This window comes from Mustela nivalis (genome assembly GCF_964662115.1).
Source record: "Mustela nivalis genome assembly, chromosome: 4".
NCBI lineage: Eukaryota > Metazoa > Chordata > Mammalia > Carnivora > Mustelidae > Mustela > Mustela nivalis.
In genome coordinates, this window is record NC_139023.1 from 34,119,867 (window position 1) to 34,146,087 (window position 26,221).

At 41.0% G+C, this 26,221-nt stretch overlaps 1 protein-coding gene across 10 annotated transcripts in view; it reads left to right on the forward strand.

Moving 5' to 3' along the window:
- Positions 1-26,221, forward strand: part of RBM47 (RNA binding motif protein 47) — a 169,604-nt gene that overhangs the window by 104,193 nt on the left and 39,190 nt on the right. The window contains exon 1 of one of the 10 annotated variants that reach the window (XM_082728842.1): positions 20,533-20,575. The exons of 8 other annotated variants lie outside the window; for them this stretch is intronic. The gene's annotated coding sequence lies outside the window, so the exon portion shown is untranslated. Of the gene's footprint in view, positions 1-20,532; positions 20,576-26,221 lie in introns of those variants that run through there. One more of the 10 variants, XM_082728847.1, reaches the window with a different exon arrangement.

Here is a 26,221-nt window from a genome sequence, read left to right on the forward strand (position 1 = left end):
TGGGAACTTTTTAAAAAAAAAATTTTTTTTAAAGATTATTTATTTGAGAGAGAGAGAGAACAAACAGGGGGAGGGGCCAAGGGAGATGAGAGAATCTGCAGCAGACTCCATGCTGATAGCAGAGCCCAGCACCGGCTCAGTGCAGGCCTGGATCTCACAACCCTGATGTCATGATCTGAGCCAAAACCAAGAGTCAGACACTTAACTGACTGAGTAACCCAGGCACCCCAGGCATTTTCTTTAGAACTGAACAAAAGCATGTCCTGGGTTGGACTATTATTTTCTAACTCTTGCAGCTGTAAGAAAACCAGATTAGGTTGCCACGGGGTCAGGTCGTGTGTGCAGGGGGGGGTCCCCTCCATCAGTGAGATTGTGGGATCCTCTGACGGGAAAAGGGTGGCTGTCTGGAACAGAGATGAGTCTGCGTGGGGTAGCCTTTCTCGCCCGAGTTTTGCACTGCTGTCTTCCCTGCTCATTTAAATATTTGTTCACAAGTATTTCTTGAGTACCTACTGTTAGCATAAGGTGTACGATGGTAATGCCATAGAGAAGTATAAACTCACTCAGTCGGACTTTCTGAAGCTAATTGCAGCATTCCTGGTTTGTAATAAAGTACCAAATCACAGTCCCATTCATACATTGTGTTAGAAATGGAAACGTGTGTGTGTGTGTGTGTGTGTGTGTGTGTGTGTACATGCATGCCTTATGTTTTCTAGCAATTAGAAGCTAAGGGAGAATTTCCAGATTTACTAATAATTTAAGTATTTTAGGAAACGGAATTTAAAGGAGCATCAGTGTTTGATAACAGGCGTCCTCGTGCTCTGTTACGAAAAGATTCACCACTGATTTTATAGACCAGACCAATTGTATGTTTACTAAACTGGGCAAACCTAGTCTGCTCAGTGAAGCAAGTTCAAATGGCAAGTGCACATTAGGGTTCTGAAGGGGAGGCTGGTAACAGCTCTTGACATTTGTCTCTGCTTTCTAGAATTGGAGAATTTAAAAAATAATAATAAGCATTTACAGTTCATGATATAAAATAAAAGAAGCTTGTTTTGAATTTATAAGTATTTCTCTGAGACTCACTAGTTTTCAAATGGCTTATTTGCCTATGCCGTTGGATGTTAGTAAGATGTCAACTTTGGATTATGTCAAAAGCAAAAAAAAGTGGGGGGGGTGCAGGGTGGCCCAGTGGGTTAAGCTTCTGCCTTCGGCTCAGGTCATGATCTCAGGGTCCTGGGATTGAGTCCCGCATCAGACTCTCTGCTCAGCAGAGAGCCTGCTTCCCCCTTTCTCTCTGCCTGCCTCTCTGCCTACTTGTGATCTCTCTCTCTGCCAAATAAATAAATAAAATCTTTAAAAAAAAAAAAAAGTAAGAAGGAAAAAAAAGAAAAGAAAAAGTAAAGCCCAGAGTAAAGACCGTCCATGACGAGGGGCTATCATGTGGAGAGAGTGCAAGCTGGGGTTCAGAACTCTCTGTGTCTCTCACTTTGCTGTGCAGTCTTGGGTAAATTCCTTTTCCTCTCCATGTCTCTGTTTCTTGTGCTAACTAACGATGGGAATGGTACTGTTTTCCAGGGTGGCCATAAAGATTAGAGATGATGTATGGAAGGTGCTTAGTTCAGGGTTCTACTCAGTAAAGATTTCGTAAGTGAAGCTTAATCATCTGCTTGTGGAGAAGAAAGGAGAGAACACTCTAGGCTTTGTTGGTAGCCCTTTGGGTGATAGCCCAAACCACTCAGGCAACTGAGCAATGGTTGGAGAGTTTGTTTGGAGATCTGTATAAACGAGTGTTTTTTGACCTTGGCTATGTACTAGAATCAGCTGCAGGAGCTTTAAAAAAAACTACGAAGGCCCAGGACCCTCCAGAAAGTCTAGCAGTCGTGGTGGTGTTTTTGTTTTTAATATGTTTTAGTTCTCCAACCAAGGTTGGTATATAATAGGTTAGACTGAGTGATGGTTTGGAAACCATCCTTCCGGCTGATGGCCTTGCTTTCGCACGGTGCCCAACAGATTTATGGCCAGTGTCTTCTTAGCCCACACAGCTGCCGATCCGGTGCAAGCCTGGCCAGAAATTCTCTTAATGGGTTTTCCGTGGCTTCCTGTCAGAGTTGCCTCCCCATAGATTTTGTTCTTTATTCTTCTCTACACTCTGCCTTTTTCTAAGAGGGAAGCAGGAGAAGGCAGATAAAATGAAAGGAAAGAGAGATGTGAGAATGATCAGTTGTTTCTGAATTCTTTGAGCAAATCCCAGTGAACGCCGCTCAGGTCGGCAGACAGACCTAGGAGAGACGGGCCTAGAGGCCACACGTCAGTGGTCTTGGCTAGAACCATCGCCAGAAGGCTCTCTCCATGAACACAAGAGTCTTCTGTAAGATTCTGTTACGGAGAGGGAGAGAGCGAGAAAGCAATCTGACCGCTTTTCAGAAGCTAAAAATACGGAACTTCTAGGAGGAGCCTGTTTTTATCAGAATGTCCTCTGTCATTTCTCCTTTTGAGTTTTAGCACTCCTCTTCAGAGATACGTGAGATTAACACCGTTCTTCCATTAGACCCAAAATGATGAGATACCCTCTTTAGTCAGGGTGGAGAGGCACCGACTAAAATTTTACTGAAAGAATTGAGGAGGAAAAATGGCAGCTTTCTGCGGCAGCTGGAGAGTAGACTGGGAAAAAGTGTGGGAAGAGTGGATGGGTCCCCTGGGATTACCGTATCACTTTCTTGGTTCCATAACCTTTGTTAATTGGGACTCTTTGGGTGGCAAGGGACAGAATTCTCGTCCCCAGTAGCTTCAGGAACCAGTTGACAAGCAGGTATCTCAAACGCAGTTCTATATGGGAAGTCCGTGGATACATAGATTGACTTAACTCAGATTCCGAAGGGTAGCACGAGACAGGATCGAAGCACTCAAAATGGGTCATCGGGATAGTTTTTCTCTGTCTGCCTGTCTGTTGTCTTTGGGGTTGGTTTCATTTTGTTGTCAGTTTCAGGCTTATGGCGTTCTTGCATTTGGGCAGGACGGAGGAGGCATTGGCCATGTCCTTACTGATCTCATCGTATGCCACAGACTCCAAAGTTGGGTTACACCCTGTTCCTTGTACTACCATGGATCTACTGACGTTCAAGGTTGTTTATCTGCACAGTGAAGCCTCTTGATAACCAGTGGAGGTTTTACCATTTCAGCAAGATTTTGCTCGGAAAACACTGAGTACTTGACTTGTCTCTACTGAGAATCGAGCATGTCTTTTTTTCACCCGGGGAAGCCCATTGGCAGATATCTAGTTCTCAAAATTAGGAGGACGGGTCTGACCAGGAACCACCTATTATCATCAATATTATTTCCCTGCTTGGTTCCAAGAGCAAGGAAACCTCATGAGTAATTTATTGTGGGGGAATAAAAACAATGTGTTGTTCCGCCTTGTGTTAAAGTCGTTAAGGATTGGTTTTCCCTGCCTGGTCGTTTCTAAGCTTGTTGTAAATTCGATTTTACATCTCTGTTGCCTGGTGCTTCATAATGGCAGGGGGTCAGTAAAGATGCGTCTGATGATTGCGAAAAAAAATCCAGATTTTTTTTTGAACATTTTACTGGATGTTACAATTTGGCAAAGGTAGAATTACGGGTTAAAACACACAAGATGCACCCCAGGACATCTGTATCTGCATGTATTTGTTATAAATAAATGTATTACGTTACTGTCTTTCTAGGTATTATGTTTATGGGCAGGAAGAAATAAAAAGTGAGGCCCAGCTTTCTTTAGTTGAATTAGCCCTTGATAATACCCTGGCCAGAGCAGGGAACAGTCCTGTCCAGTTTTTTGTTTGTTTGTTTTTGCTTTGTTTTTTACCTCTCTTGACAAAACTTTTTTTTTTCTTCTGAATTTCTAGGGCCCTTAGTGGGGAAAGAACTTCATACTCTTTGAACAGCGGCTATGTGCCAAGGGTTCTGTGGACACATTGTCTTACTGAAGTCTCACAGCCACACCATAAAGCCTTCTTCCTCCTGTTCTACCTTTAAGAGAATTAACACGTCCTCCTTCATGATACTATCATGGATTTGTACTATACAACCATTTATCACATTGCCTTGTAATAACTGTCATATTTCTGTGTCTCCTACTAGACCCTGAATTTCCCAGCTACAGAGTCTGTGTCTTACTCATGTGTGTATTCACAGACCCAGCTCATAGTGGAAATCTAGGAAAAAAGAATTATTATTATTATTATTATTTTTACACATAGGCTCCACACCTGTGTGGGGCTTGAACTCATCAGCCTGAGAGCAAAACCTTAGCTGAGATCCAGAGTTGGTTGCTTAACGGACTGAGACATGCTTGTGCCCCTACAAGTACTTTTTTTTTTAAAAGATTTTATTTATTTATTTGTCAGATAGAGATCACAAGTAGGCAGAGAGGCATGCAGAGAGAGGGGGGAAGCAGGCTCCCTGCTGAGCAGAGAGCCCGACGAGGGGCTCGATCCCAGGACCCTGAGATCATGACCTGAGCCGAAGACAGAGGTTTAACCCACTGAGCCACCCAGGTGCCCCTATAAGTACGTTTTTTTTTTTTTTTTTTTTTTTTAACAATTTGGATACTGTGTGATCTTCATTTTACAAGTTTGACATTCAAGGCTCACCTAGAGTACTAAGTGGAAAGTGATCAAATCAGGTTAGTTTTTGCCCTCTTGTCTGCCGGACTCCAAAGCTTGTTTCCTTCTAAGCCATCCTGGGATATTGGAAAGCAAGGTTGGCTGGGAAGAAGAGGGTTGACCCAGGACGAGGCTATAAGGGGAAGGAAAATCATCATTTCCTGGGGCTGGGAAGGGAGGTTAATTACACATTGCTCAGTCTAGCAGTGCTCTGACCCCCAGACTCCCATCTCTAGGAAAGCACCGTCAGATACCGTGGGGGACTTCCGGCCCAGGGGGAGTGCTAAGTGAGTGGGGACCAGAGAAAGCATGTTCTTGGAAAGCTATTCCTTGTAAGAGTAACACAGAGCTGGAGCACTAAGCCATCTACCAGGCTATAAAAATACCGTTGTCCCAACCTCCTGTGTAATATTATTCTGTGTGGTAAGATTTTACCTGTAAAGTTCTAGTTGGACATGAAATTAGGGGAGAACGTGTAACATGAACATCACAGTTACCACGGCTGCATGCCGGGATTTTGTTTCTTGGGCCTGATGGTTGGTATGGGAGAAATCTGGGGTGAGCTTTTGAAATATATCCTTCTGAAAGGGCATGGTGAGTGGCAACATTGGCCATCTTTCCACTTTGACACGCTGGGTCTATCTTTCCTTCCTCCCTTCCTCATTTCTTCTCCTCTCCTCTCCTCTCCTCCCCACTTCCTTTCCGTAACAGCTTTATTTGGGATAAAATTCACATAACATATAATCCACCTATTTAAAGTATACAATTCACTTGGCTATAGAGTATTCACAGAGTTGTGTAAGCATCATTATCATCGATTTTAGAACATTTCATCCCCTCCCTAACAAATCCCCTGTACCCACTGCCGGTCATTTCCACTTTTTCCTCACCCCTCTACCTCCTGCCTCATACAACCACTAATCTATTTTCTGTCTTTAAAGATTTGCCTGTTATGAACCTTTCCTATAAATGGAATCAGGATAGTATGTGGTCTTTGTGACTTCTTCCACTTAATTTAATGTTTTTAAGGTTCATCCATGTTATAGAAAGTATCAATGCTTTGTTCCTTTTCAGTGGTGAATAGTACTCTGTTGTGTGACTCTATGACATTTTATTTCTCTATCTTCTTATTTATCAGTTGACGGACATTTGTGTTATCTCTATTTGGGGTTATGATAATGCTGCTATGGTTATTCATGTACAAATTTTTGTGTGGTCATAAGTAATTCATTTCTCTTGGGTATATATTTAGGAGTAGAGTTGCTGGGTCATATGGTAACTCTGGGTTCAATCTGAGGAACTCCCAGACAGCTTTCTAAAGTGACTGTACCATGTTACATTCCCACCAGCAGTATATGAGAGTTCCAGTGTTTCCCCATCCATGCCAACCCTTGTTATCCTTTTTTTTTCCCCCAAGCCATGCTAGTGGCTGTGAAGTGGTATGTTGCTGGGGTTTTAATTTGCATTTCCCTGATGGCTAATTATGTTTCGCATTTTTCATGTGATTTTTGGCTATTTGTATACCTTCTTTGGAGCAATGTTGAATTCAGATCCTTTGCCTATCTTTTAATTGGGTTATTTGTCTTTTTATTGGGTTGTAGGAGTTCTGTCAATACCATTTCTCCAATAGCATTTGCTCACTTAATGTCTCTTTGTGGCACATTTTGGTAATTCTTGCAATATTCCAAACTTTCTTCTTATATTTGTTAGGGTGATCTGTGATCAGTGATCTTTGGTGTTACTGTTGTAATTGTTTTGGGACTCCATGAGCCACACTCATATAAGATGGTGAACATAGTTGATAAATGTTGTGTGTGTTCTGTCTGCTTCACTGACTGGCTGTTCCCCATCTCTCTCTCTCTCCTTGGGCCTTCATATTTTCTGAGACACAATGTTGAATTTAGGTCAGTAAATAACTGCAGTGACTCCTGAGTGTTTAAATGAAAGGAAGATGTGTCAAACTTCATTGTCTTATTTTAAGAAATTGCCACAACCTCCCCAGCCTTCAGCAACTGCCACTCTGATCAGTAGCAGCCATCGACATTGAGACCAGACCTCTACCAGCAAAAAGATTATGACTCAATGAAAACTCAGATAATGGTTAGCATGTTCTAGCAATATTTTTAAATTAAGGCACATACATTTTTTTCTTAGACATACTGCTTTTGCACACTTAATAGACTACAGTTTAGTGTAAACATAATTTTTACATGCACTGGGAAACCAGAAAATTCATTTGACTCACTTTATTGCAATATTCACTTTACTGTAGTAATCATGATCTGAACCCGATGTGTGTCTGTAGTGATGTCTCCTCTTTTATTTCAGAGTTTGCCAAGTTGAGTCTTAATTATTATCTTGCTCATTCTCACTAAAGGTTTGTCAGTGTTGTTGATCTCTTCAAAAGAACCAACTTTTGGCTTCATTGATTTTCTTTATTCATTTTATATTCTCCATTTCCTTTACTTCCATTTGAATCCTTATTCTTACTGATTTCCATTCTTCCCTTACGCTGTTTCAGATTTAGGTGGCTCTTCTTTTTTAAAGTTAGGGAGGTTTGGTTGTTTACTGCCTTCTAACTGTTGTCTTCATTCTTCATCTCTCAAGACAATTTGTAAATGTGAATGACCATTGTTGAAGCTGACTCAGGATACCTCAGACCTTCCCTCTGGGGACAGAGGGACAAGGGAACTGAATCCATGATGAAGCAGTGACTTCTCACCAGTGGGGTTTGTGTGGCACTGTGGTTCAGGGCTCAAAGCATGGACTCTGGAGCCTGGCTGCCTGGTTGTGAATTCTGTGGGATTTGGGACAACTTATTTCAGTTCTGTAAACTTCAGTTTCCACATGTGCAAAATAAGCATAAAGGTGGTTACTACCGCATACTGTTACTTCTGCATATGCAGAATCGGTGAGCTATAACGTGTGGAGTACTTAGCTCAGAGTTGGTACTTGGCCGATGCTTAGTAAGGGTTAGCTGTTCTTACTTGATTGTTGTTGCTTTTAGGTCAGACAGGCCTAGGCAGGGCCACCACCATGTAAAGCAACTACAGAGCCTGGAGTTGTGTTTCCATTCGTTCATACTTCTTTGCCAATCATCCGTGACCTCACCCGCAGAGGCTACCATGATGAACCTGACCTGCATTTGCTCCCAGGTGCTGAGACACATTTCCTCCTGGAGTGTTACTTCCAAACAAGTGGTTTTTCCTTCTCTGAAAGATTGCAGACTTGACTTATTTGAGCGTCCACGTGTATCATAATGATAAGGACAAGGGCAGGAAATGTATTTTCCTGAACAAATTGGAAACAAGCTCAAGATGAGAGTACCATAAATTAATAAAATGGTATCACTAAAAAATTCTAATTCAAGTTTGTTGGTACCCTAAATTCTCTTGAGGAGGGGATGAAAGTGCCCATCTCTAAGCTCCCCAGAGGAGCTTAATATTAAGTCCTGTTATCTGAGGCTCCATGGGGGTCAGGGGGGTGGGGGGTGGTAAGTCATGTGTTCTCATTTCAGCTTCAAGGCATGTACTGTGCCTGCTGCTTATGTGTCTAAAATTTATTTGTCAGAGAGAGAGAAAGAGCACAAGAAGGGGGAGTGGCAGCAGAGGGAGAAGCAGACTCCCCATTGAGCAAGAAACCCAATGCGGAACTCGATCCCAGGACCCTGAAATCATGACCTAAGCCGAAAGCAGATGCTTAACCCGCTGAGTCACCCAGGCACCCCCTGTTTATGTGTCTCACAAGCATTTCTCAGGGATTAAAAAAAAAATCCATACATTGTTAGTCTAATTCTTCAGCCAAAGAATGGCCATTAATTTTACTAGAAGAAAAAAAGGTGTGGATTAGTCCTCACTATGAAACTTTCAGTTAGCATCCTGGAAAATATTTGAAAATATAACCAACCTCTAGTTATTTATGAATAGTGTTAGCTAAGATTATCCTAAAACCTTCAAGAAAAGTAATATTTTAATAGAAATGTTAACTAACTAGATAATAGTTTTAGCTTGTTAACCACTTGAATATAAGTATTAATATTTAATTTTAAAACAATAGGCAAACATTATTTTAATAACATATATTCTTTTCCTGAAAATGTAGAACATTTTCATTCATACCGTATGTTTTTCCCCTCACAGCATCTCTGAGATTGTTAAGGAGAAATAATTATTTCCATTGTTCTGAAAGGAGTTTTTCCCCCCCAGATCTAATAGTGGAATAGTATTCAGTTAGTAGAATAGTAGAATTCAGTTAGTAGAATAGTAGAATAGTAGAATAGTATTCTACCAATAGTAGAATAGTATTCAGTTACTCAGTTTTCTCCCTCTCTTCCTATCTCTCCCTTTCCTTCTCTCTCTTTTCCCATTAAACCTTTTTATGAAGAGCATCACTAAATAGTAGAAAGGATGTGGATTGCCCTTTTCCCTGTCCCTGTAGGTCCAGAAAAATTAGAAAATACTAGTCTATGCGTTGAGAAAAAGTGAAAACAATGACTCAGGAGCCTACAAATTGATAATCGGGTTTTTAAACTCTACATACATCAAGAAGATGAATTTTATCCAAGGACAGATTAAAATAGATAATTTTTTTGGAAGACTGAATTTAGTATGAATTCATGGAGCTTGTACAGCTTGTTCCTTGTGTACCATGCTTACAAATAATTATACAAGGATGTGAAAGATGGGGCACAGAGAGTGCTCAGGAGACTGGCTGGCTGTGGGTTCTAAATTAGACAATTAGAGTGGCATGGAATCAGCCGCAAAAATACTTCCCCAGGGTTTGGCTTATTTTTGTTGTTGTTGTTGTTGTTTTTTTAAATACAACACTTTATTTAGAGAGAGAGCAAGTGATCATCTGCTTTTGGGGGGTAGGGGGTAGGGGTAGAGAAAGAGGGAGAGAGAGAATCCCAAGCAGGCTCCGTGGTCAGCACAGAACCCCACGAGGGGCTGAATCTCGGGATCCTGACATCATGACCTGAGCTGAAATCAACAGTCAGACACTTAAACGACTGACCCACCCAGGCGCCCCTCCAGGTTTTGGCTTCTTAAACATTTAAAAATATAAGAGAAGGTTCTATGATTTGCTGAGAATAACAGTGTTGAGAGTTGTCAGGTTAAGTGCATTTTGTAGTCAGTAAATTTTATTGGCTGTCTACTATTTTCCAAAACTTTTAGTTCAACAGAGACCACTAGCACGTTAAATAATTTTCAGAGTGCTAAGATGTCAAGGTAAGCTGCACACACTGAGGCAGGTGTAAAGGGATGTGTGTGTGTGTGTGTGAGAGAGAGAGAGTATATTTATTATATATCAAATTCAGACACTGGATTTTGGATAAGAAGAAAATAGATGATATAGAGGTAAAAACCCTTACATCATCAGATGGTAGAGACCATAAGGAACATTTCAGTTCTTAAGACACTGATTTATTGTTTTCTTTTTTGTATTATTCAGTTCTATCTGCCAGTCCTTAATAAAAGTTCCACTATGGCATAAAAGAGCTAAGAAATGAGTCTCGACCATCCTAAGGTTGTTCATGGTAATAATTCCTCTTGGTGGGGCGGGGAGCAGGTGGCTTTTAAAATCTTAGGACTCTTCCACTCTAGTGAGTTCTTAAAGAAGAACTGGCATTAATTTATTAGATGCAAAATGGACCTAACCCCTGTTCATTGTTTAGATTTCCATTTATTTAATGGAAGTCTAAAGTTCAATTTGAATAAAGTTAAACATATTTTTATGTTTATTGGCCATAGAATTTTTTTTTTCCTGTATGCTGCCTGTTCATATCTTTGCTCATATTTTTGGATTATATTTTTTTATTGACTTGTCAGGGCTCCTACATAGGAAGGAAATTGATTCTTCATTATATATGTTTTAACCCACTCCATTCGTAGTCTGTCTTTGAGTTCATCTTAATAAATATTTCTAAATTCCATTTAATATTCAGTTCTTGATAGAAAGAAAAGTAATGAGATCAATTTTTAATTCACCTTGAAATTTAGAAAAATTATTAGTTTCAACCTGAGCTGTTGTGTTTAGCTATTTAATCCACCATCCTAAGGTCAATTACTTGTCTTCTGGCACATATGTATGTGTGCGTAAGGAGTCTAGGCTGGAGATAATTTTTCCTTGTTTATTTCTGAAAGAGAACTGAACACCCTTGATGGTATTCCATTTTTTTCAGTTAATCATTATTATCCTTTTATAGTTTTACTTCCAATAAATGCATTAGGTGTCAGCCATTCGTAAGAAATGTAATAAGCTGTAACTATAAATCATATATTTTATGTTTTAGGGACATGTCTACTTTCTCTTCATAAGAGTAGGTTTCCACAGTAATGTGTTTTCTCAATTAAAAAATTCACCCATTTGAGTGACTATCAGGAGTCAAGGTTGACATTGTCATTTTTATTAATACTTCAGATCAAAATGATTCTCAACACAGTTTTAACCATGGCTTCACTTGGAACTTAGGAATGGGCACGTCAGCATTGGCATCTCTGAAATGACGTGTTAAGCCACACCATGGACATTTCTTTGGTTTCCTTGTTTGTAAAACAGAGCTGGAAAAATGAGGTGTCGGTCAGAGCACTGAGGTGTCAGGGACCCCGATGATTTCACATGGGAAGCGTCACCCAAATATGGTAGGAGGGCTGGGGAGACAGCCACGTGCATGTTTTTACGACTCCGAGACAACTGTTCATGTAACCTCCCTTCTTCCTGTTTCCATAGTTGTTCACCAAACAGCTCAAGAGATTGAGCTGTGAGGTCTGAGTTTCATGACGATCCTTTCATAAACAAAGTTTTCCATGTTGTAAGTCAAAAATATTTTACCAACAGTTTGGAATTCTTGTGAAGAGTGATCATTGAGCACCCGAGTTAGCGAATTCCTGTGAGTCTGTGCTGAACAGGGGACAGAGATTGAAGGCAAATGCCTGGGTAATAATCTTCCCGAGGAACTACCATCTTGTCATGCAAGCAGATGATGACCATGTAAGCAAACAAAAAACCCGACTCCTGATGTATCTCATTTTTCATCAGAGATGATCTTAAATTTTGTGTGTAAGTTTTGATTTTCAGAAGTGGAATTATGGTTTATGTACACTAGGAGCACTTGCTATTTAGGCAGTGTTATGATAAAACAGGAATTTCTCTCCATTTGGCAAGTTGGATTGCAAATGACAAACATAATGATTGCTAAATGTACAGATATAAAAAAGGGATGCCGAAGCTGTGTGGCAGTAAAGTTATTTGGAAAACAGTAGATGCCTGGATGAGAAGGCTTTCTAGATGATTCTAGAGAAGAGTTAGGAAAGAAAACAAGGATATATTAGAGAAGGTAGAGAGGTAGTCTTGGGGGATTTTGCATGTGGGTGTGTGTCTGTCGAGGTTGAGAGGAACAAAGGGAAATTAGGCAGTGGGTTGTAGTCAGAAGTCAACCAAAGATTTGCAGTTCATGATCAAAAGCTTGGAGTGTTATGGATGACCAAGGATCACATCAAATTCCCTTCCTAGGCGTAACATGATCCCAGCCATACTTAAGGTAGACAGTTCTTGCTCCTGCTTGGGGGATGACTAGCGGGGGAAAGTAATTATCAGGGAGGGAAGCAAAGGGGTAGAGGTGGAAGGTGGTGTATGGTTAGTGCTGAGTGAAATCAGTGAGAAAGGAAAGGAAAAAAAAATTGGCAGAACTTAATGATGGGGTGAAAAGGAGAGAGTGGGCTAGGACAAAAAGATCTGTTGAATCAAATCATTAAATTTTTCTGATGATCAAAGCTCTATATGTCAAAGAAACATAATGTAAATGTTTGTGTGGAATATGTTAAAATACAGAAAGACATAAAAAGAGAATGTAAAATCACTTGTATTCAGTACTCTTACTAGCCAGAGACAAACCACCGTCAATATTTTGTTATATGCACCTGGCTTTCATTTCCCTAGTTTCAGCCAAGGGCATGCTGTATGTACAGTTATCCATACTGTCTGTTTCCTTAATCTCACATGTCATAAATCTTTACTTGTGACAGTAAAATTCTTCATAAATATATTTTTAGTGACTGTGCAATTGATATAATTTTTTTAAATCGAATCGCTTCCTCAAGGTCACACATTGGGTAGTTTCTAAATTTATTATAAAGAATTCTGAGATAAACATCTTTGTGTATAAACTTCCTTTTATATTATTTCTCTAGGATAAATTCTTAATGACATTGCTAAGCGAAGAGAATGAACGGTTTCAAGGCTTTTCATGTAGATTATAAACTACTATTTTTAAAGAAAAATTTTGATCGCTTGATACTTGTCCTCCTGAAGAGTGACATGTTAGCACTACTCACTGCAAAGATCTGCTGATTTTATTGACTAAAAATGATACTGTTTATCTATTTTTCCTTAATTTATGTTTATTTGCTTACCAATGAGGTTGAACATTTTGTTGGGTTTGGGAGTCACTTTAATACATAGAAGTGAGAGATTAAAAAAAAAACACATATCTTGCATATATGATACCTGAGTTCATTGGCCTGCTACATGTTGTTAGCCAAACAGGACATCTGAAGAGACTGTAGCATTTTCTTTTTAAAGGGAAGATGGGAAGCAGGGGCCAAGTGATGTAATTGTGAGGCGGGGATATAGGAGGACGAGGGAAGAAGATTGTAGGTCGCCGTCCGTGTTGGCGGACAGAGGGAAGGGCAGTCAGTCCGTCATGGACTATCAAAAAAGGCGATGATAGTCATGAGTGAGCTACATACGAACAGGGTCATGAAGCCCAAGAGAGGAAGAGTATGGAATAGCTGAAGAGCAGAAGGCTAAGGTGGGGGAGGGGGAAGCCAGGTGGAGTTGAAGGCCAGCTGGTGGGCACAGGCCTTGGAACTGGAGAGTGAGGCGGGGCACCTACTCCTTAGTCCCCATAACTCCACCTTCCGGGAGGCTTGGGAGCTTTCCAGAAGTTTTCTAGGGAGGTGCTTGTTTATATAAGTCTTTGTGTCCTTAAAGTTGGGCAGGGTTTCCAGAGTATGGACCTTTTGTATACCCCCCGCCCCTCTCACCTACCCAGTGTGTTTCTTAAATGCATGGTTTATTGCTTTTAATAACGTAGGTCCCTGAGACCATTTTGTGTATTTTTTGTTGTTGTTGCTTGGCCCCATGGTCCATTTTCCATAGTGCCTGCTTCCTTTTGAGTTAAAAGACCTTAAAAGTGCTGGAGAAAACTAGACCAGAGAGGTCTGCAGAGTTCATGCCTGATATAGTTAGCAGGGACGTTAAGGACTCAGGGTGTTGGTTGGCTAAACTGAGATTTTTTTAAGGAAATAATATTCCAATATGCTGCCTGGTGATTAACAACACTCACTATATATTGGTGTTTTTACTGCTTGTGACTGAAGGCCGTGCCATAAAAAAGGTTTTGCCCCGTGTTGCTGAGATCGTCATAGAGCACCGCTCTTTTCTTGATGGCTGAGGCTGAAAATGTTTGTCATCCTGGACCCCGCCATGGTCCAGGTGGTCCATTAGCCAGTTCTGTCCGCTCTGCCTTTAGGATATGATGCAAGGTCAGCTGCTTCTTCCACCGCAGGCTTAGCACTCTGTAATGGTTTACACCATCATCCCATCCCGAAGGACCGGAACAGCCTCCATCCTGTCCCTCCTTGGCTCTCCTGTGATCTCTTCTTCGCCATACCAGAGTGATCTTAAGGAAAGAAAAATCAGATCATGCTGCTTCTCTATTTGGAATCCTCCATTCGGCCCCATAAAACCCAGAGTCCTTGCCTTACTAAGGCCCTCACGTGACCCTCACCTTCTTGGCTCACCCAATGTCCATCTGCCACATTGCCCCTTTCTTGTTCTTCTTCAGATACGTCATGCCTGTTACCCTTGTGTAGCCCTTCCTTCCTTCTTCTGGAATGCCTTCTCTCTTCGGACGCTTGGTTCCTTATTCCATCAGGTTTCTGCCCAAGAGAGGAAGGACTTCCCTGACTGGCCTAAGCAACAGCCCCCCCGCCATTCCTCCTAACCCTGCTTTCTTGTCTCTCATTGCATTTCTCTATGCCCCTTCCCTCTAACATACATACATATAACATACATATACATGCGATATACAAAAAATGGTTAGCTCTTTTTTAGTTAATAGAGACCACATCAGGGTCCAGGTCTTTGACTGTGGTACCCCTCCACAGCTAGCCCTCCACCCCCAGCATTGCCCCCCACCTCCCACCCCCCACCCCGGTACTGGAGCATATCTTGGAGTTTTATGGAAAGTGCTCAGAAAATACCTATTGAAATGGAAAAGCATAGTACTCGGTATAGCCAGGATGGTAGGGGATTTCTGTGGTAATTTGGAGGAAATTATTAGAACTCCAGTAATTATTAAAAAGCAAAACTCACATAATACTTGGCCAAACCACACGCTTCCTGAGTGCATGTTAACCTGACTGCACATTTGAAACGGGAGGAAATCATCTTTTTACATCGTGACTTAATCTAGCTGGCTTTTCTCTGGTGAAAGATAAACAGAGGGCTTGGGTTTTACACATTATTTATGACTTCGTAATTGGTATCTCCTTTCTACCCGCCTTCCGTATTTATTCTGAACTTCCTCTTTTGAAAAGAAAAAGTCTGTGACCATGACCACAGGATACAAAGGGTAAAGACAGGTAATTTCTTAGCTTATGAGATGCTAAGTTTGCTAGGTTGAGGGCCAGAGAGGGATCGCCCTAAAATCTAACAGGGTTAGAGGAAGAGTTTAAGGAGAAAATGCTAAGAGAATTATCTTTAGATTTAAATGAGATTCTCTGGCTTTTATAAGTTACGGTTTTGCTCACCGAGTCTCAAAGATTTCTCCCCGGCTTCAGGGTAGTGTCTCCAAAGTTCCAGAGCATTTTCCTGTTAAGTGCAGAAATGCCCATTGACTGGCCAAGTCAGAGCAGCAAGGGGAAGGATGTGTGAGTCGATAGAGAGGCGGTGATAGGGAAGGGGGAAAGGAGGCGGGGGTGGGGGTAGGAATACTGTCTACTTATCCAGAGGTGGAAAAAAGTGCGATCTCCACAAGCCAGAGTGCCTGGGTTCAAATCCTCACTCCACCATTGCCAACTTGTCTTGGGCAAGTTACTTTATTTCCTGTGCCTTAGTTTTCTCTTCTGTACAATGGGGATCCTACTCATCCCAAACCTCAAAATATATTTACGAGGACTCTGTGTGTTAATATATGCCAAACACTTCTAACAATGCCTGGCATGTGACAAGGACAATAGAGGGGAGGTGGCTGCCGTTATTTTATTACAGAAGGAGGTGAAGAATTTCAGTGAAAATTAGACAGAAGGAAGGGTGATGATTCCATCTTGTTGTACCCCTTCGTTGGCTGCCTCCCCAGATGTCCTCTTGCCTGTAGCAAACACAGCTGCTTGAAGCCTGTGGGCTCTCCACGGACTGCCTTTTCTGGAAAGCAGAGAGCACAAGGGGGGCTGTGCTTCTGGGCCACATTTAAATTTAAAGGTAACAGCAGAAACATCCCTTGCTTGAGGAAAGCTTTGGAGGGAAGGAGTTGGTTGGATAGGATTTAATTTATTGGCTCATTCTCTCATTGGAGTTGCGGGAGAAGTCACAGAGAGTCCCTGCGGTGGTCATAGTAACGTACAATGTGACAGGGCTCTCGGATAAATTCAGTCCGTAGTGGAGGCTGGAACCCTAGACTCTGAAGAAAAGTGAATGGTCCCAATCTTCTATCTTCTTCTCTCTGAGTGGTGTCCCCATCATGGTGAACACTTCCAAGGGACAGTTACTCAGTCAAGCATATCCACAGTCGGGGTGGGAATGAGCCAGAGTGAGGGTGTGTGGAGCTCTCTGAGCACCCCTGCCTGTTCTGTTTAAATACTCTCTCGCTCTCTCTCTCTCTCTCTCAAAGAAAGAAAGAAAGAAATCTTAAAAAAAAAAAAAAAAAAAGATGTCGGCCGCCTTGCCTGTGTCCACATTGAGTAACGACTATGTAAACAGGAAGGACTTGACGTATGATTTAAACAAGTGTGGCTATATGCTTAGATTAATAGTGTATCCCACTAGAAATATAATGGATTTACATGCTTAAATTTTATAATAAGTAATAAATAGTAAATTTACTTGTAAGACAGAGACCAGGAGGGACACTGCCCATCCCCCTCCCGCCACACACTCTTAACGCTCTTTCCCTCCTGTTATTTTCTCCTTAGCTCTTTCAGAGTCTAACATGCTGTATATCTTACTGCTTTACTCATTAAACGTCTTTTGCCCCATAGGACTCGAGGGCTCCTGAGGGCAAGGATTTTTGTCTGTTTTGTTCCCCGCTAAAGCCTTAGTAACCTAGAACAGTGCCTGACTCTTAGAAGGTGGTGATAAATATTGAGTGACTGAAACACACCCATTAGTTACTATTGTCGTTTTACTCTTTAAAGCAGTTGTACTGAAGACACCATATATTTAAAGCCCTTTCCTAATGTCTGCATAAGATAAACTCTTCATCCCCAATATGGCGATGTCCATGATGTAATTCTTCCCTGTTGATATCCCAGTGAGCTGTTTGCCAAGTTAATCAAAAGGGAATCCGGTGGTGCTTTTGGTCATACAGGTTTGTGGATTCTGGTCTATAAAAGCCGAGGAAGGCTTCTTGGTCCACGGTGGTGGTCGAAGAGGGTGGGTAAAGGGATTTCAACAATGCCTCACGGAGGAGGCCAGGTCCTTGTACGGGTTGTGTGTGTGTGTGTGTGTGTGTGTGTGTGTGAAACCAAAATCTGTCTTGAAGGAACGAACCCTTGCTATCATATTGTCATTCTCGGGGTGAGTTCTATGTGTCACATGCATTCTTTTGAAGGACTCTTCTAGGGGCGCCTGGGTGGCTCAGTGGGTTAAGCCTCTGCCTTCAGCTCAGGTCATGAGCCCAGGATCCTGGGATCGAGCCCCACATCGGGCTCTCTGCTCGGCCGGGAACCTGCTTCCTCCTCTCTCTCTCTCTGCCTGCCTCTCTGCCTTCTTGTGATCTCTGTCAAATAAATAAATAAAATCTTAAAAAAAAAAAAAAAAAAAGACTCCCCTGTACATATCCATGCATGTCCTTAACCTCTCGGAGCTCGCCTGTCCAATGGGGGTTTGTTAGTTTCACAGCCCACTGTTGCTGCTGACACCACTGGGGCTGTGACGCAATTCCGTGCGCTGGCTGCTGCCTTTTCATGTGTAAGCTGGTACTTGAATATGTGCGTGTGTATGTGAACGTGTCTTCTTTTTATGCCTTAGTCATGCATTAATACAGCAAAGACTTTGAAATTCTAAATAGTGGAATTCTAAGTAGTATAAAATCTACTTCCGGAAAACTATATACTTCTACAAAGCAAATTACATTCACTTGATCTCTGTATTGACTATACCTCAGCCTTTTTAAAAAAAATTTTTTTTCTTATTAAAGATTTTATTTATTTATTTAAGAGAGAGAGCACATGAGTGGGGAGCGGGAGGCAGAGGGTGAAGCAGACTCCCGGCTGAGCAGGGAGCCCGACGTGGGGCTCAATCCCAGGACCCTGGGATCATGACCTGAGCCAAAGGCAGACGCCTAACTGACTGAGCCACCCAGTCATCCCTATCTTTGTCTTTAGATAAATTAAAACCTGATGCTCTCTATTAACATGTAAAAATGACCTTAATAGGTATCACCTATATTTAAAATAGCCCTACATAATAGCTTCCTGACTTCATATCATGTCTACACCTATATTCCACTTCTTGCTCTCCCAGACCTGTCTGAGACCTTGTTTCTTGTTCCTTTTTCCAAAATACCTTAGAGTTTGTCTTTGTCTCAAGCTTCTGTTTTGCTTGTGTCCCTTTTTTCCTCTTCTCTCCAGTCTCAGACCTCAGATCTGCCTGCTGTCACTCTACTCTGAAAACAAAGGTGCTTTGTTGAGACAAAGATCACTCCTCTGGGGATGACGTCGGCTTGTTGCAAGCCCGGTGTATCAGAAGTGAACCCAGCGAAGGTATCACGATGTGTCTGCAGTCATGGCCTTGACTTCCGGTTTTAGAGTTTGCCTCCATCACGGGCTCCGTAGCAGCAGTCCATGCCAACAGCAGTGGGAGAAGCATGGCTTTTACTTTCTCTGTGTACTTTTCTGTATTGTTTGAATGTGTTATAACTAGTGTGCATGGTTTTTAAAAAGACCGTAGATAATCTGTTGTGTATGTTTGCCTGTATTTTAAAATTAACTTTGTGCAAAGCAAAAGCAGGAAAGCGTTGTTGTTGTTGTTGATTTTTTTTAAAAGGGCAAGCTGTAATTGTGGTTCCTGCTTTCAGGTATTCAGTGAAAAGCTGCCTTGGCCTTACTGCCTTACTTTTAAAATGTGTCTTCTTGAGAAAGACTTTCCCGAGTCTTTGCCTTTTTGATAATGTTCAGAATAAGAATGCATACCAGTGTATACACACACGGGCATGCACACACTCATTCACACACCCAAAATACTATATTTCTAAGGCTTAAGGCATGCCATGCACCCAGAATTTGTAAAAATTCTTGTATAAAATACTCGGTTGCTCATTTATCCGGGGTCCCATTTGCAGTCAAAAGGGTCCCATTTGTAGTCAAAAAGAATTTGGTCTAAAATCAGTTTTTTGGAAACACTGCCTTCGTGTTGTTGAGAAATTGCTTCAATTTTCCTCCATCCAGAACCGATCAGTTTAATTTTAGATAATACTTAACATGATGATAACCTTAGTCTTGTTTTGGATTTGGGCCCTTTAGTAAACTGCTGGTGTTTTCTAGTCTCTATTGATAGTTTTAGATTATTCTACTTAGGAGTAATAATGCTGTTAATATATATATTTTTTGAGGTAGATAAATGACCAGTTACCTGGATTTAGACCTCTCTTGTCACCCCAGACTTTTTACTCCCCACCCTGGCGATTTCAAATCCCGAAGATGTTCTGGAATTTAGTAAGATTAACAATTACAGAATAACCACTAAGGGAAAACTGGAGACCACAACTTTGAAATCACAGATTTGTTTCATATGCTGTGGAGCTTATTTTAATCCTTGTTTAGGAGACTTTGGGTCCCAGATGCCACCTCACTTTCAGGATGCCCCCCTCCCCCACCCAGTCCTCTCTCTGTTCCCTGTTCCCCTGATCTCTCAGCAGCTCTAACTGACAAGCCCAGCCTCTGGAGAGACTTTCAATGAGGTTCCATCTCTTAACTGCTTGAAAAGGAGCGTATTTACTCTGCTTGGGTGCTTCCAGTCCTCCTAATCCGTTGTTAGGTATGGGCTAACTTCATTACCATGAATCATGTTTAACCACTGGTGACTTTGTCTATGGCTCTTCTATTTCTCTCCACTTCCAACCAGAAAATCCTTTGCCAGATCCATGTTGGAAGTAAAGTAAAAATCAAATGAGGGTTTAATTCCTCTGTCATTTTTATTTTTTATCTAAGCACTTACATGTATTCATTCTTTTAATTCCCACGACAATGTAGCAACTACTGGTTATCTTGTCTGCATCTCCATACAAGATCGTGGGCACCTGTCTTATTCTAGGAAAATGTATTTAAAAGGTCGTTCGTTTCCTTGTAGTCAGTAGTGGTGTTGGAATAGAAGATTTCAGATACATGTCTTTCTCTGTGGAATGCCCGAGCTTTTGTCTTCTTGGGCCTTCCCCGAATCCCTATGTTACAGTAGGTTTTCATTCAGTTTCCAGACTGGTGTTGAGCATTCTGTATCTGGTGATTTTAACACCTGCCTGTGTTCTGTACCACCCACTCAAAGCTCATTCCAAGTGCCCTTAGCAAATGACTCCTAAGGCATTTAAATAGCCAAAGCTCACTGACCAATGAGGACACGTGTGTTACGCAGTTCCTGAGATCAGGAGCGAAGGTTGCTTAAGCAAAGCTTTTGTTACTATTAGCCTGTCGCATCCAGATTTCAGGACTGGAAAGGTAGGGGTCACCCTTATTTGTTTTAATTGAAAGAGTGGATGAGAGGGTTGTGTTTGGTTAAAGGAATTTAGATCAGGTTGAATAAGCAAATGATCCATTTTTTAACTGAAGGCAAAAAAGGGAAATTAGAGCTTCGTGGTAGTTTCAAATACTGCTGTTTGCCTTACCGGTAACAAAACCTAATTTCTTAAGTTATGAACTTTTTTTTTTTTTTTAATTAGTTCTTCCAGAAGCTCTTCACTTTGCATACTTGAAAAAGTGAGGTCTTCATAGAGTAAAGTCATTTTTTCACAGATCGCTGCTATTTTAACAATGGGATAAGAAGCATAAGTAATGTCCACCTTCATTTTCCAAAGTCATTTCAGTCAGTCTTTAGAGAAGAGATTTGTGATTTTAAGACATGTGATCACGAAAGGTAAGAGAAATAAGCGGAATTAGTGTTGCGCTAAGTGCTACATAAATTTAGCAATAATGACATTTCCTCTTTGAAAAAAAAGGTCTGGTATAAGAAGTCTGTCTTGTAGAATGATTTTTTCAAACCAGTAGTAAAGTTTATGAAATGGAATTAGTTAAGGGTAGGTTTCCTGCTTTAAAGACTATAAGTTTCACTTTCATTATAAAGAATAGTTTAGTTATGTTTTTTGTGCTACTTGTTCTAACATTAACTCAAAAGAAACCAGAGAAATACAATATTCACTGCTTTCTACCTGGAAATGGAGCAATTTGAGTAGCATTTGAAGCTAATTCTCAAAAGGAAAACCTTCCTCATTATGAATAAAATATGGTGAATCAGTGTTATGACAAAATGTATACATAAGAAATGTTTATTATTATACTTACTCATTCCTCTTCATTTAATGCTTGGTATCAGAAGTTAAGTTTGGGTTTAAGGTAAGGTCTGATTTCCTATAGTTGCTTTTTCCCAGAGATGGCATAATATGGGTTTGTATTTTATCATTGAAATTAGATAATATATTTGTTTAAAATTTTAACATACAAGACGTGGCACCATTGGAAAAAATTGTTAAGTATTTAATTAAAACTCTTTATGTCCAACTTGTAAGGAGATTTTTTTTTTTAGTGTACATACCACTAAGTGCCCAGTAATTCAAGTTATCTCAGAGTCCCTTCCTTTATTTTCATTTTTACATATTTAGTTATAAATTTGTACTCCTGAAACTTTCCACTTTTATTTATTAAAATGCCGTTCTATAAGAAGTAGACTCTAGGCGAGGTGGATGCAGGTTGACCAGCCGTCACACAGTTAACTATTCACAGCCGAGAAGACTTGCTAGCCATCTTCCCCAGTACGAGTCCGTGCTGCTCCTCAATTCCAAGCCGAGGTTCAAAGGTTTAGACTAACTTCACAGATCAGAGGTCAGGCACGAATTGCTGCAATTTGTAGTTCAATTCTGCCGATATGACAGAATTTCACAGCGAGGATGATTGCTTTTTTCCACTTCTGCGCACAGGCCAGACTGGGCAGTTAACAGCATAATTTGTACAAGTCAGCCCTTGGCACCCAAGTTTAATGAGTAACTAGCTGGTGCCTTAGATTTCACTGGTACAAGGTGCATATTATAAAAAGGGTCAAATGTCCATGCACAAAGATGGAGGGGAGCAGGGAGCGAGGCCACCTGGGAATCATTAAGTCAAGAACTAGTAACTTGTGTTTCTTTAAAAAATTGTTTTTCTATGATGTGAATGTTAGTGTGTTCATTTTCTTTGCTATATAAAGGGGTAGATTAATTTTTTTAAATGTTAGCAAGAGACAACAGTCAGGTTAGAGATTATTGACTGAGCAGTAGAAAGTGAAATTGGAGACTGTTGATTCCTTTTGTGGAGTCTCTGACTTGTCAAAAACCTCCCAAAGTGTTATGCTTTCTTTCCTTTTTTTTTTTTTAATAAGATTTTATTGATTTATTTTGGGGGGGAGGTGGAGTGAGAGATTGAGAGAACGAGTGTGAGGAGGGGCAGAAGGAGAAGCAGGTTCCCTGCTGAGCAGAGAGCCCAATGTGGGACTCAAACCCAGGACCCTGGGATTATGACCTGAGCCAAAGGCAGATGCTTAACCGACTGAGCCACCCAGGTGCCCCAAGCATTACCCTTTCAAAGAGTATAACAGCCTTTCAAGAATCTAGGGAACCCATTGGATAACCAGGATTTCTAAGCCTGTGATATATCTGAGTATCTGACATTCTCTACTCTTCATCCAAAAAGTTACACTTCTATCCTTATTTCTAACCCAGGTTGAAAATATCTTTTCCTGTTTAAAGCTGAATATTGGAACTCCTGAAAAAATTCTTAGACGGTTGTCTTTGACAAATAGGGGGTTTGCTGTTCACAGGTTTGACTCATAAATTGACACTGACAGGGCAATATGGAAACACAGAGTAATTTGTCCTTTTCGTTAAAGCACAAATTTTAGTTTTCTACTCTTCCAGACAAGGATGCAGTTGGAAGCAATCAGATTCTGCCATGGCGCAGAATTAATTAAGAGTGCAGATTCTGGTCTCGGGCCTCTTGGGTTTGAATTCCAGCTTCATCACTTGGGCTGAGGGACCTTAGGCAATGGGCAGTTTCAGGATGAGTATACCAGAGAACTCTTTTCATGGGGTTGCCGTAATGATTAAATAAGACAGTGTACACACAAAATGCTTAGCACAGTACCTGATGCATTATAAGCACTCAGTGAGTGTTAGCTGTTATTAACATTATTAATTTTATGAAGTTATATCACTTGCAAATAAGCGTAGCCTATCCTGCACGTCACCCAACCTTGGCTCAGACTTGGTCTTCGCGCTGTTCATTTCATTAGGGACATAAGCCAGGCTATAGTTAGTTGGGTGGGGTGATCTGGGAACATGGTAGGATGCATTCTTTTTGAATACCATAGGGAAGTGTATTTTAAAATTCCTCAGTTTCAAATCCAGCGCTCTTGTAGATGCTTCCTTTCCCCCCTTGCTAATTTGCTGTCACGTGGCAAAAGCTATAAAAAGAAATGAACATACGTCATCTGGTTTCCCTTGAGAATTGTTTTCATTCTGCCCTTCAGTGAGAAACATTTTGAGTGAAAAAACACAAATCTGTAAATGGTACCACACCAGTGGGCTAAATTCTATCCCTGAGGAGGTATGTTGCACTTAGTAGAAACTTGTGTTTTCATGAGATGCCAGAAGTGACGATCTTAAAAAATGATTTTTTTCATTCCATTTCTTCATTTTATTCCTATAGAAGGTAGAAGTCGCATTTGAATAAAAGCATGGTTTTTACCACCAGTGACCATATATGAACGATGCGCATTAAAAAGGTAGTGACAACATCTCATACTAATCAAACAGTTCAGCCCCTACGTGTGTTAGGATCGGTTGTAGGGCACTGGGATTATAGTAGTAGATTCTGCCCTGGTAAAGTTTACAACCGACTAGGGAAGACCACTAATATACCAGTAACAACTATAAGGCTGAACCATATAAATTTGCCAATTTGTTCTACTGTTCTTTTCCTTCAAAATGGCGATCTCATATAGCTCAGTTTAGTGTTAAGAGGAGTACAAGGAGAGATTGTATGGTGTTGTGGGAACAGATCTTAGGGGATCCAGAGATGGCTTCTGAAGAGTGATCTTTAAGGATGAGAGCAAGCCAGCTGGGCAGGGGGACTGGTAAGGGTTGGAAGCATTGGGAGCGCAAGATGAGGTTGGAAGAGGACCCGAAGCTTTCCTTATAGGCGGTCCTAAGGATATTGACTTTAAAGGGCATATCGTACAAAAGGGTGGAGGTTATGCAGGAGGGTGTCAAGTCCTGCTCAAATTGTGCTTGTGATTTTGTTTTGTTTTTTATCAAGATCTCTTGGCCTACCACAAGAGCTAGATTGTTTGCAGTGGGCAAGGGCAGATAAAACAAGAGTCAGTTGGGAGACTAATGTAGTCCGTCCAGGTGGAAGCCACTGGATGGCAGTTTACATGATGCTTTTGTAATATCTTCCTTTATCCTTGTAACAGCTCTCACGTGGGGTGTTAGTAACTGGTTTAGGACACCGGGAAGATGCTAAGACCCAGAGAGTTAAGTGGCATGCCCGTGGTCAAACGCTGCTGGTGGCTGAGTAAGGATTCTGTTATCTGAACTCTTATCTGACTCTTGCTCTGATGGTCTCCTGGTAGCTGCAGGCCCATGTACTAGCATCCCTGAGTGTACGCCATTGGCTTATCTTAGGAAAGGATGAGAAGTTATTTTTAGCCTAGGTTCGTGATGAAGTCGAGAAGCGGAACATGACATGGAAAATGATATTAGACTGAGGTGTCCTTTTGGAAAAAATGCATTTATTAATTTCAGGTATCTGTCATTCCAAAATTGAATTCGGAACAGCTTTCTAAACTGCATATGGTAAGACAAGATTAAGAAGAAAGGGTAAAAATCAGGGTGGCCAAACAGATGGAACACAGCCGTCATAAATCCACTGGACATTCACCCTCAGACCCGCCATTTGTTGAAGAGGGAGAAGCAACCCTAAGATTCACATGCCCCACCCCCCCCATTAAAACATTGACCAGATGTTCTGCTCAGAATAGCTTTTCCTTCTTCCAGAATCTAGGAAGATTTCCCGAGTAGGTCTTCATAAAGACTCCATGATATGATGAGTGGTATCCACAGCTGTTTCAAAAAACGCAGCATGGATGGGGAGGCTGAAGTGAATTAAGCAACCCAGTTAATGTCTGGAAACCATTTCTTTTCTCTAGGAACTGCCCCGCAAATTTTACTGACATGCCGAATCACGTGGCCTTCAGTAAGACAGTCCCCTCCACACTAAAATCCAGGAATGGTAGTAGAGGCAGAATTTTCAAACTCGATGCCTGGGGAACCCAGTATAGTTTCAGGAGGAATGTGAAGCCGTAGGACAGAGGTGGCGTATGGGTCTTACTTGAAGATTTCTGCAAAACAATATTAAAATACTTTATGAAAGGGGTTGTGTTTGGAGTCAGTCTGGAAAATCACATTTTTTTCTGGAAATTAACAGTTGAGCCTAAGTATTCTATTTGGGGGAAATTTTCTGTTGTTTGAATACCCATGAGAGGCACATCAGGAATCCTTCTTTTGTTCATTAGGTTATAGCACAAAACTATATAAAGCCTATAATTTCATTTATACGTTAATGATTTGCTTTCAGTTCATAGAGTCTACATGCCCGTTCCCATGATGTTATTTTTTTAAAGGGGAATTTTTGCCATTTTAGAAAGAAAACTCACAATTCTGCACAACTGGTATGTGCCAGGAAAGGTACCTGATATTCTTACTCTCCACGCAGTCCTTCCTCTGTTCTCATACAGTCTCTGTTCTCCATAAAATCTCTACTTTATGGATGAAGAAACCAAGGCTCAGAAAAGTGGAATACATTTTTCTGGATTCACTTAGCTAATAAAGGAACAGGGCAAGAATCTGAATTGTATTCGTTTGCCTCAACAGGGCAAAATTATTTTGGGGACACCCCTTGTAATTTGCACATTTTTAAAAATTATCAAATACTGTGAGGTTGATCATTAGGTATTACCCAGAATAACAGCGTTTAGGAAGCTATCCTCACAGATTTGGGTAAGGATTATGTGCTTTGAGAACTAGTTTAACAGCTATTTATTTATTTATTTATTTATAT